The 12,307-nt window shown below is 52.4% G+C and overlaps 1 protein-coding gene across 2 annotated transcripts in view; it reads right to left on the bottom strand.

Annotated features, from left to right (window-relative positions):
- Positions 1-12,307, bottom strand: part of LOC140387047 (contactin-associated protein-like 5) — a 1,703,123-nt gene that overhangs the window by 1,530,774 nt on the left and 160,042 nt on the right. The window lies entirely within an intron of this gene.

Consider the following 12,307-nt stretch of genomic DNA (forward strand, 5'->3'; position numbering starts at 1 on the left):
CAGGATCGGGGCCGAGGACACCGTTCTCCACCACGTAGCCGAGTATGGCGAGGCGGGTGGTGCCGAAAACACATTTTGCCTCGTTGTACGTGAGATTGAGGCGTTTGGCAGTTTGGAGGAATTTAGTGAGGTTGATGTCATGGTCCTGCTGGTTGTGGCCACAGATGGTGACGTTGTCCAGATACGGGAAGGTAGCCCGCAGTCTGTTCTGGTCCACCATTCGGTCCATCTCCCGTTGGAAAACCGAGACTCAATTGGTGACGCCAAAGGGTACCCTAAGAAAGTGGTAGAGGCGGCCGTCCGCCTCGAAGGCCGTGAAGTTACGGTCCTCCGGGCGGATAGGGAGCTGGTGGTAGGCGGATTTCAAGTCTATGGTGGAGAACACACGGTACTGTGCAATCCGGTTGACCATGTCAGATATGCGGGGGAGGGGATACGCATCAAGCAGCGTGTACCGGTTGATGGTCTGACTGTAGTCAATGACCATGCGGTGTTTCTCGCTAGACTTGACTACCACCATTTGGGCTCGCCAGGGGCTGGTGCTGTGAGCAATGATCTTTTCCGAGAGAAGGCGCTTAATCTCCGCTCGAATGAATTGGCGGTCCCCGAAACTGTAACGCCAACTTTTAGTAGCCACGGGCTTGCAGTCGGGGGTGAGATTAGCAAACAGTGAAGGGGGGGATCCTGAGCGTGGAGAGACTACAGGTGGGACCCGGGGGGGGATCAGGGAAGAACTGGGGGTTGGAGACCGTGAGGAGGGGGAGGGGGCCGTTAAAATGCAAGGTGAGGCTGCGCAGGTGGCATTGGAAGTCCAGGCTGAGGATCGCGGCGGCGCAGAGGTGAGGGAGGACCATGAATTTGAAATCCTGGAACACCGCGCCGTTCACTGAGAGGGGGACGACGCAGTAGCCCGAAACCTCGGCCGACTGGGAGTTGGAGGCCATGGAAATATGCCTGCGCGTGGGTAGTACCTTGAGGGAGCAGCGGCGCACGGTGTCCGGGTGGAGGAAGCTCTCCGTGCTGCCGCTGTTGAAGAGGCAGGTAACAGTGAAACAATTTACCTGAACCTCCATGGTGGATCTGGCGAGCTGATGCTGTCGGTCCTGGTCGAGGACGATGGATGCGATGGTGGAGCTGTTGGAGAAGGGTGCCGGATCCGGGGAGCGGCCTGCGGAAGAAGGTGGCGGCGCCCAGGTGTCGTAGGCTGCTGTTGGAGGCCAGGTTGCTGTCGTTGGCTGCATCTCAGTTGTTTGCAGCATTTTGGTCGGGTGCGCAGGACCGGCAGTGACGATCGGCGGTGGACCGGAAGTGACGTGCAGCGGACCGGAAGTGAAGGAAGTCGGGCCGGGGATAATCAAAGATGGCGGCGCCCATGCGCCACACGTGTCGAATAGCGAGCCGGGAACGGAGGATGGCGGCTCCCAGGAGTAGCACGCTGGGGTGTTGGACCCCGAGGCACCGGTGGAGTGGCAGAAGTTTGCAAAATGGCCTTTCTTGCCACAGGCTGAACAGGTAGCATCTCTAGCAGGGCAGCGTTTCCTGGGGTGTTTTGCCTGGCCACAAAAGTAACACTGGGGCCCAGGCATTATTTTTACTGCTGGTGTGGCTGGGTGGGCCATGACTTGCAGGGGTTGTTGCTGGGCGGGCGGCAGGGAGGTAGAGGCCACGTAGGGAATGTGGGCAGGCGCATAGGAAGTTTGGGCAGGCGTGTAGGACGCATTATTGTCATAGGCTGCCTGTTGGGCCTCTGCCATAGTGACTGCCGTGTCCAGAATCAGGCTAGTTTATGCCAGTAGGAGTTGGCGAATTGGGACGGAAGCGATGCCGGCTACAAAGGCATCGAGCGCCAGGGCCTCAGTGTTCTGCTCAGCGGAGACAGCTGGCGCGTTGCAGGTGAGTGCGAGGGCACGGAGGTCCCGAACGAACACGGATAGGGGTTCGCCCGGCTGCTGGTGCAGGGAGGCGAGGCGGTGGCGGGCGTAAATAGAATTAACAGTTCGTGCATACCGGCTTTTGAGCTTCACGATGGCATCGGCGTAGGTCGTTGTTCCCGTGATGAGGTCGAAAAGCCCGTAGTCGAGCCGTGAGCACAGGAGGTTGAGTCGGTCAGCGTCCGTTTTGGCGAAGGCGGAGGATGCTTCCAGGTAGGCCTCGAAAAACCGGAGCCAGCAGTTGAAAAGGTGATCCGCGCGTGGAGCGTGGGGGTCGAGCGAGAGCTTGTCGGGTTTCAGAGCAGCCTCCATTATAACTGTAGTGTATTAAATTGATGCACTAAGCGTCAAGAACCACAAAGACATGTGAGACTTTAACCAAGGCTTTAATACACTACATAGGAAGCTTACCCGACACAGACGACCCCAGACAAAATGGGTCAGGTCTCAGAAGCTGGGTCTTATACCTAACTCCCGGGGGAGTGGCCAAGGCGGAGCTCTCCGTGGCCAGGTCAGGTTACATACAGGTGACCGAACCTCTACAGAGCTACAGTACAATACACAGTACAATACACAGGATTACAGGGCCACGTTACACACAACTATTATATAACTATGTACAATGCTAGGGAAGTACAGTGGTGTATCACCACATTGACTCCGTACAGACAGTGACCCAAGCCGGGAATCGAACCTGCGACCCTGGGGCAGTGAAGCAACAGTGCTAACCACTGTGCTACCGTGCCACCCACAGTATTATTATTTTCCCTTTACCCACCCACTTACTTTTTCATTTGAACATTGCTGCAAATAGCTACTCCATGGTTCATGCTAATATTTTTGAGGTATCGGTTTGTTCTGGGAGGATAAGGTAAGATAACTAAAATGCTAGGCTGGGGAGATCTCCACAACACCGAAAAGAAAATGGCAGTTCAGAAGCTTGTTTAATGGAGTCAGAGGAGAAGAGAAGGAGCATAAAACAGCAGGTGGGCTTACTTAGCTGGGGGAATTGTAAAGGAGAGATAATTGGTTTGGAGAACAGTTTGAGGAAAAACCAGAGCAGGTTATTTCATCAAAAATATATGTGGAACTTAAGAACATTCTCTGATTTCGATTTAGCTGACTGTTCTTTAGCAGGGAAGAGGCTCCATTCTGAAAAGGTGCTGCTGTAAGTAGGCTCCATGGTCATAAGAGCCCTGGGAGCTATTTGCTTCAGCTGAGAGTTGCATTTGGAAATTGCGTGGTTTGCAACTCACAGCGCAGCCCTGGGAGCTGTTCTGTGTAGTTAGGGAGCAGAAGGGTTCCTGGGGGTCCGAGAAGGTGGTGTAAGGTCACGCGTTCCATGCTTCAGGCAGTTCGGGACTCAGAAAACCCTGCGACCCATTTGTAGCTGGGTGCAGCCAGGAGACTGGAGTTTGGAGGCACTCACAGGCAGGGCCGACCTAGTTGAGGCGGGAGTCTGCAAAAGATCTGGAATTCTGCTGGCTATTAGAGGAGGGAATGCAGCTTTCTGAATCCTGTAGGTTGCAGTCTCAGGTAAGGATATTGAAGCATCAGGGCGGTGAGTGGTCGTTGCAAGTTAGGGTGACTTTTGCATAAAATCAGAGGTTAAAACCAGGAATGGGTGAATCGTCTTGTGAGGAAAGGTTGGGCAGGTTAGGACTTTATCCACTGGAGCTTAAAAGCGTAAGAGGCAATTTGATCGAAACCTTAAGATCCTGATGGGTATTGTCAGGGCGGATGTGGAGAGAATGTTTCCCCCTATCGGATAACTTCGAGCTGTGTGTCACTATTTCGAAATAAGGAATCACCTATTTAAGACAGAGATGAGGAGAATTTGTTTCTCTCAGGGGGCTGTAAGTCTCTGGAATTCTTCCTCAAAAGGAATTGGAAGCGGAGTCTTTGGGCAAGATTCTCTGGGCTTCTGCGGCGTGTTTCTTGGTGGCGGGAGGGGGCCCGTCATTGGCTGGCATCTGGATTTTCCAGTCCCACTACTGTCAATGGGATTTCCCATTGAATCCGCCACGCGCCGCTGATGGGATTGGAAGATCCTGCCGCGTGAACAGCCCCAGGAAACTTGTGGTTTCATTCACTGAGTAGGTAACTGAGATTTCAAACATTGTCGAGTTTAAACAAAAATGTTACTGGCCCCTAACTGATCGCAAGAACAGGCATGAAGAAGGCCGCCAGCTGAACAATTCAAATAAACATCTTGGCAAGTGATGCATTTGAAGTGGTGTCTAACTGCTAGCACCTGCTAGCACCTGTAACATATATCTTCTTCACATTCCATGTGTTCCAATGACAGAGAAATCTCAGAAGCAACATGGACTCAGCTGCAGTGCTCATCCCCATTCTCTTGCCTTCTCCCCGTCTCCCCATAACCCCATATCCCCTTATTAATCAAGAACATATCTATTTCTTCTTAAAGACACTCAGTGATTTGGCCTCCACAGCCTTCTGCGGCAAAGAGTTCCATAGATTTACCACCTTCTGAGATGGTGCCCTCTGGTTCTAGTTTTTCCTACAAGTGAAAACATCCACTCCACGTCCACTCTATCCAGGCCTTGCAGTATCCTGTAAGTTTCAATAAGATCCCCGCTCATCCTTCTAAACTCCAACGCGTACACACCCAGAGTCCTCAACCATTCCTCATACGACAAGTTCTTCATTCCAGGGATCATTCTTGTGAACCTCCTCTGGACCTTTTTCAAGGCCAGCACATCCTTCCTTAGATATGGAGCCCAGAACCGCTCACAATATTCCGAATGGGTCTGACCCTTTACACAAAATGCGTTAGTGGTTGTTATCTTTCAAAATTCTTTAGATTCTAGAAAGATTCCTGCGAACCGGAAAGCAGAAAGCGTAACCCCGCTGTTTACGAAGAGAGGAAGAGGGAGAATGGAGATCTGTAGACCTGTTAGTTTGACGTCAGTAGTCGGGAAAATGTTAGAATGTTTTATTAAGGATGTGAGAAGTGGACATTTAGAAAAGGAATGGTAAAACTGGGCAGAGTCAACATGGGTTTGTGAAAGGGAAATCATGTTTGACAAACTTGTTGGGAGTTTTTTCGGGGATGTCCCCATGAGGGAAGAACATGTAGAATGGGCCAACTTTTTGAATGAGGAGTGATCTCATTGAAACATATATGGGCGGGATTCTGCGATCTGCCAGCCGTATTTTTCTGTGCGGCTCGCCCGTACCAGCAGCGTTCCCATTGTGGCCGCACCACGCCGTTGGGAAATCCCCGCCCGTGGGTGCGCTGCCGGCAGACCGGAGAATCCCACCAACGGAGAATTACGCTGAAATGAATCCGAGAAAGATTGACAGGATAAATGTTGACCGGTCATTTCCCTGGGCTGGAAAGTCTCAGCAAGAGGAGTTAGCCATTTTGGACGGATAATTTTTGTTCGTACTTTGGATTGTGGTTCCTTGCAATTCTCTACCCCAAAGAGCAGTGGACACTCAGTCACTAAGTATATTCAAGACAGAAATCCAGGTTAGGAGGATGAGGGAATATGTGCAAGGGGAGGTAAAATGGAGTTCACAGAACCATCGCAGTAAAGAAGGAGATGATTCGGTCCATTGTGTGTGTGCATGCTCTCCTGGTGAGAAATTCACCTTGTGCCACTGCTCTATCATCTCGCCATAGCCCTGGACATTCTTCTTTTGCAGACAATAATCCAATTCTCCCTTGAATGCTTCAACTGCGTTTGAGGTCACAGATCAGCCAAGAGCTTGTTGATCAGACTCGAGGGGCCTTCTCGCCTATTATTGACCCTATTTCATTTATGTTTGAGAGGTAGTTTCTTTTATCCTGACTATTATACCGTCAATTCACTGTGAGAACATGAGAATGAGTGAACATTAGGCTTTAATATCCATGAACTCGCCTGCCAGAGTCGGCTGTACAAATGAGTGCCACCCACAGGTGGCCGGACTATATATGGCCCCGGTCAGGGCGGAGCCAGAGGCGGAGCCCACCGGGGTTCCAGTACAGTACCTGGAAGTAGCCCATATCATCACTTCCAGGTCATAGGTCACATCATTATACAGACAGTACAGACAGCTCATGCATTAGGTGAAATACATTCACCACATTCACCCCCTGTTAAAAAGAACAAGTCCAGCGGGGGTGACGTGGGGTCATTAGAGATTCAGTCTGTCTGGAGGCCGGATTGTTCTTTTAGACCTCCTCAGCTCTGGCGATGAAGCGGGCACAGTCGTTGCCGATGGTGACTCCGGGGGCGTCGTGTCTGGAGCTTGAGCCTCAGCCTGGCGTGTCGGAGACGGTTGGGGGGTGGGGGTATGCAAGGGGGTGGTGGATGGCAGCAGTGCCGGCGCGGGCCAAGACAGGAGACCGGGGGGCGTAAGAGGCGCAGAGGGTGGCTGTAGGCAGCGGGGAGGGGGGCGTGTTGGCAGGGGAACCAGCTGGCGCCAGATCTCATCGGGAGACCGTATTGTGCTGTCCATCCTGGTGCGCGACGTAGGCGTACTGGGGGTTGGCGTGCAGCAGCTGGACCCTCTCGATCAGGGGGTCAGTCTTATGGCTCCTCATGTGCCTCCGGAGAAGACAGGTCCCGGAGTTGTCAGCCAGGATGGAAGCGAGACCCCGGAGATGGACTTCCTCGGGAAGAGAAATACGCGGTCGTGAGGGGTCTCGTTCGTGAATGTGCAGAGCAGTGATCTAATGGAGTGGAAGGCGTCGGGGAGGACCTCCTGCCAACGGGGGGTCGGGAGACTTCTAGACCGGAGGGCCAGAAGGACGGCGTTCTATACCGTCGCGTTCTCCCTCTCCACCTGCCCGTTTCCCTGCAGGTTATAGCTCGTAGTCCTGCTCGAGGCGATGCCTTTGCTGAGCAGGTACTGATGCAGCTCATCGCTCAAGAACGATGTGCCCCGGTCACTGTGGACGTAAGCAGGGAAACCGAACAGTGTGAAGATGCTGTGCAGTGCCTTTATCACAGTGGCCGAGGTCATGTCGGGGCAGGGGACTGCGAAGGGGAAGCGGGAGTACTCGCCGACGACGGTTAGAAAGTATACATTACGGTTGGTGGAGGGGAGGCGCCCTTTGAAGTCCATACTTAGGCGCTCAAAGGGCCGGGAGGCCTTTAACAGGCGGGCCTTGTCTGGCCGATAGAAGTGCGGTTTGCACTCCGCTCAGACCTGGCAATCCCTGGCCATGGCCTTGACCGCCTCGGTGGAGAAGGGCAGATTGCCGGCCTTAATAAAGTGGGTAAGCCGGGTGACCCCCGGGTGGCAGAGGTCATCGTGGATATCTGGAAGTCAGTCATCTTGCGCGCTGGCACATGTGCCGCGGGACAGGGCATCTGGGGGCTCGCTGAGCTTCCCAGGACAATATTTGATATCGTAATTGTAGGTGGAGAGTTCGATCCGCCACCTCAGGATTTAGTCATTTTTTATTTTGCCCCGTTGTGCTTTTCAAACATTAAGGCGACTGACCGCTGGTCGGTGAAGAGGGCGAACCTCCTACCGGCTAGCTAGTGCCTCCAGTGCCGCACGGCTTCCACTATGACTTGTGCTTCCTTCTCGACCGAGGAGTGTCGGATTTCGGAAGCGTGGAGGGTTCTGGAGAAGAATACTACTGGCCTGCCCACCTGGTTGAGTGTGGCGGCCAGTGCGACGTCTGATGCATCGCTCTCTACCTGAAAGGGGACGGACTCGTCCACCACGTGCATTGCGGCCTTGGTGATGTCGGCCTTGATGCGGCTGAAGGCCGAGCGGGCCTCAGCCGTCAGGGGAAAATTGGTGGTTTGAATAAGTGGGCGGGCTTTGTCAGCACAGTTGGGGACCCACTGCGCATAGTAGGAGAACAGCCCCAGGCATTGTTTGAGGGCCTTGAGGCTGTGGGGAGGGGGGAGTTCCATGAGATGGCACATACGGTCGGGGTCAGGCCCGAGGACTCCGTTCTCCACGACGTAGCCGAGGATGGCCAGTCGTGTAGTGCGGAAAACACACTTCTCTTTGTTGTATGTGAGGTTGAGGGATTGGGCGGCCTGGAGGAACCTCTGAAGGTTGGCGTCATGGTCCTGCTGATCATGGGCGCAGATGGTGACATTGTCCAAGTTCGGGTATGTAGCCCGCAAACCGTACTGGTCCACCATTCGGTCCATCGTTCTCTAAAAGACCGAGACTCCGTTAGTGACGCCGAAGGGGACCCTGAGGAAGTGGAAGAGTCGGCTGGCTGCTTCAAAAGCAGTGTAGTGGCGTTCTTCTGGGCGGATTGGGAGCTGGTGGTAGGCCGACTTCAGATCGACCGTTGAGAACACACGGTACTGTGCGATCTGATTGACCGTCTCCGCTATGCGGGGGAGGGGGTACGCATCCAGTTCCATGAACCGGTTAATAGTCTGGCTGCAGTCTACAACCATCCGGTTCTTTTCCCCGGTCTGGACGACCACCACTTGCGCGCTCCAGGGGCCGTTGCTGGCCTCGATGATCCCTTCACTCAACAGTCGCTGGACCTCCGACTTGATAAAACTCATATCTTGGGAACTATACCGCCTGCTCCTGGTGGCGATGGGCTTATAGTCGGGAGTGAGGTTCGCAAAGAGTGAAGGGGGGGGGAGACCCTGAGGGTCGCGAGGCTGCATACCGTGAGGCAGGGTAAGGGTCCGTCGAACTGTAGGGTCAGGCTTCGGTGACTGCATTGGACGTCTAATCCAAGCAGTAGGGGGCTCAGAGGTGAGAGAGGACGTACAACTTAAAGCGGGCGTACTCGGCACCCTGCATCGCGAGGTTAGCGATACAGTACCCCCGGATCTGGACCGAATGGGATTCGGAGACAAGGGAGATGGTTTGGGATGCGGGGTATCTGGGATGGGAGTAGCGCCTTACCGTGTCAGGGTGAACAAAGCTCTCCGTGCTTCCGGAGTCGAAAAGGCAGGGGGTCTCGTGCCCATTGCCCCGGACGACCATGATTGATTTTTTCAAGTGCTTCGGCTGTGACTGGTCGAGGGTGACTGCGCCCAGCTGCGGGTAGCCAGCGTGGATGGCAGTGTTGTGGTCACAAAATGGCGGCCCCCATGGGTCACACGTGTCGGGCTGGGTCGAAGGTGGCTACCAAGATGGCGGCCCCCACGAGTCGCACGAGGCTGATGACGCGTCTGAAAGGGGCGTTCCGGGCAGGCACGCAACCACATTGCGGGGTCTGCGGGCCTGTGAGTCCACGGGTCGGACCTGGTGAGTGTTTGATTTCTGGGCTTTAGGTCGGCCCAGACAGACTCTGGCGAAGTGTCCCTTTTTCCCACAGTCGCTGCACGTCGCTGTGCGGGCTGGGCAACGCTGCCGGGGGTGTTGTCCCTGACCGCAGAAGTAGCACTGCGGTTCCCGGGCTGGACTGGCAGCCACGCGGCACTGGCGGCCCGTGACATAGTCAGGTCCGAGGGGGGTCGCGACGATGGCGTCCACGAAGGGTTCGCCGGGTCCGCGGGGAACGCACTGAAGTTCTGGTAGGCCACCTCTAATGAGGTAGTTAGCTTTACCGTGTCCCACAGGTCCGTGGTCCCGTTTTCCAGCAAGCGCTGCCTGATGTAGTTCGATCGGACCCCAGCCACGTAGCTGTCCCGGATCTGTTGGTTCATGTGGTTCATCACATCCCGGTAGCTACAGTTCCTCGCGAGTAGGGTCAGTATTTCCAGGTACTCATCTAGCGATTCCCCAGCGCATTGACGGCAAGTCGTGAGGAGATGTCGGGCGTACACCTTGTTTACAGGCTTCACGAAATGCACCTTGAGGGTTGCGACCGCCACCTCGTACGTGGCCACTTTCTCGATCATCACGGCGATTCAATGGCTCACCCGAGCGTGGAGGAGTCGCAGCTTGAGCGTTTCAGTGGGAAGCACTGTGGAGGAGTCGAGGTAGGCCTCGAAGCAGCAAAGCCAATGTTCGAAGCTCTCCTTTGCTTCCGACGCGTGCGCGTCGAGTTCGAGCTTATCTGGCTTTAGAGCGGCTTCCATGATGCTATCGATGGATATTAAATTGTTATACTGTCAATTCACTGTGAGACCGTGAGAACAAGTGAACATTAGACTTTAATATCCATGACTCGCCGGCCACAGTCGGCTGTACAAATGAGTGCCACCCACAGGTGGCCGGACTATATATGGCCCCGGTGAGGGCGGAGCCAGGGGCAGAGCCCACCGGGATTCCAGTACAGTACCTGAAAGTAGCCCGTATCATCACTTCCAGGTCATGGGTCACATCATTATACGGACAGTACAGATAGCTCATGCATTAGGTGAAATATATTCACCACACTGATCTAAACACAAAACATTCAACCCATCTTTTCTGCTCTTTGATATTGATGGACCTTTTGTAACTTTCCATAATTTTCTGTTTTTGTTTATTCTTTTCAGTAGAATTTGTCGGCATAATAGTTAAGTGGTTCTGGTGTCCAACCAGCCAGGAGTCACAGTCTCAAATCCGTCAAGTTACAATTGAAGTCAGGCCCGTACCTGAAGTCTGTATTTATGGGCTAGGTCCAGAAGAAGTGACCACAAAAGGCTGCTGGATTGGCAGAAAAAAACAAGTAAAATGGGCACAAAGAAGTTCCCTAGCCTCAGTGCTCAAATAATAGGAGTCACGTGCACCTTATGAACTTCAGCTTTACAGGCACCGAGCATCAGGTTATCAATCAAAGAGCTTCATGTTCCCTACTCTTATTCAAGCCCCAGGTTGTAGCATCACCACATTAATCAAAGAATGCAAAACACTCTGACAAAGGACTGTATTCCCCCTGGTAGGAACCCTGTAAATGTGCCTGATGTTTTTCTTTTTAAAGTTATTCTCTCCTTTTCAAGTATTATCCAAATCCCGTTTGAAAGTTAACAATCTGCTGTGCAAAAAATAAACCCTCAATTCCTTCTGGACTTTCATCAATTGAATTAACATTATGTCCTCTGCTTACCAACCCTCTTGCCAGTAGAAACAATTGCCCCGACTTACACTGTCAAAACCCTGATTTTGAGGTAAAGGTAAAGTCCCCATAGTCCTCGGTGACCATAGGCTGCTTTCCCCTTTGGGGGGGGAGAGCTGACTGGCGGTCATTTACCTTGAGGAATATTGCGCCTCAGGCGAGGGGCGAGGTTGGGAAGGTGGGGCCTTCATGGATAACCTCAGCTGGTATGGGAATTGAACCTGGGCTGTTGGTCTCGCTCTGCATAATGAACCAGCTGGCCAAGCAACTGGGCTAAACGGGTCTTCACCAATCAGCGGGGAAGCTCATATTCTACGAGCCCCATGGGGAGATAATTCGGGCCGTCCGCATCGGTCTCGTAAGGGTTATTACACCATCTAAAGTGCAATGCCCAGAATTGGACACAACACTCGAACAGAGACCTAGCCAGTGATTTATTAAGGTTTAGCACAGCTCCCTTGCTTTTATATTTCTTTATTATTTATAAAGCTAACTGTCCCATTAGTTGTCCCAAAAAGCCCACAGCTTGCTCCAATCATTACTGCACTGTCCCAATGTATCTTCATTAATTGGACAGTTTCAATGATCTTTTGAAATCCAATCAATCCTTTTGTGCAAGGTTTTTTCTCCCTCGCAATTTACCCATGTAACCCTTGGTTTAAAAAGTTATAATTAATACTCAGATTCAATATGCAAATCACTATATTCATCCATGTTGAAGGTCATTTGCCAATCATCCCTCGAAGCACCAAGCTTTCTAATAGCCTTTTCAATATAATTACCTCTTCAACTCGATTAGCACCCCGTACAACTTTGAATTATCTGCAACTTTAGGCATCTTACTTGATATTCCTCCTCGCAGGTCATTAGTGAATGAAAGATGGGCTCAGAATCTTTCTCCCCATTATTCTACAACTACCGAACTCCACTTGAATCATCCCTGCAATAGACTTCCTTTTTTTTTCCACACACAATTCTCTGAATAATTTTCTGCAACTCTCTCTGTACCACTGCTCAGTAATTGGTCCCTTATGGAGGAATTTTATCAGTGGCTTCTCAACGCCCAAATAAACATGGTCATCTGTATTCCCAACCTTTACACCAGGTGTGACACTCTTGAAATAATAATATTTGTGGTGCCTCCTTCTCCAGTCAGTTGTTTAATTGTCCACCATTAATCACGGCTGGATGTGGCCGGACTGCAGAACTTAGATGTGATCTGATGGTTGTGAAATTGCTTAGCTCAGTCTGTTACTTGCTGTTTATGTTGTTTGGCACACAAGTAGTCCTGCGTTGTAGCTTCGCCAAGTTGACACCTCATTGTTATGAATGCCTGGTGTTGCTCCGGGCATCCACTCTTCATTGAACCAGGATTGATCCCTTGACTTGGTAGTAATAGCAGGGTGGAGGAGATGCCGGGCCCAGAGGTTACAGA

This window comes from Scyliorhinus torazame, chromosome 2 (assembly GCF_047496885.1).
Source record: "Scyliorhinus torazame isolate Kashiwa2021f chromosome 2, sScyTor2.1, whole genome shotgun sequence".
NCBI lineage: Eukaryota > Metazoa > Chordata > Chondrichthyes > Carcharhiniformes > Scyliorhinidae > Scyliorhinus > Scyliorhinus torazame.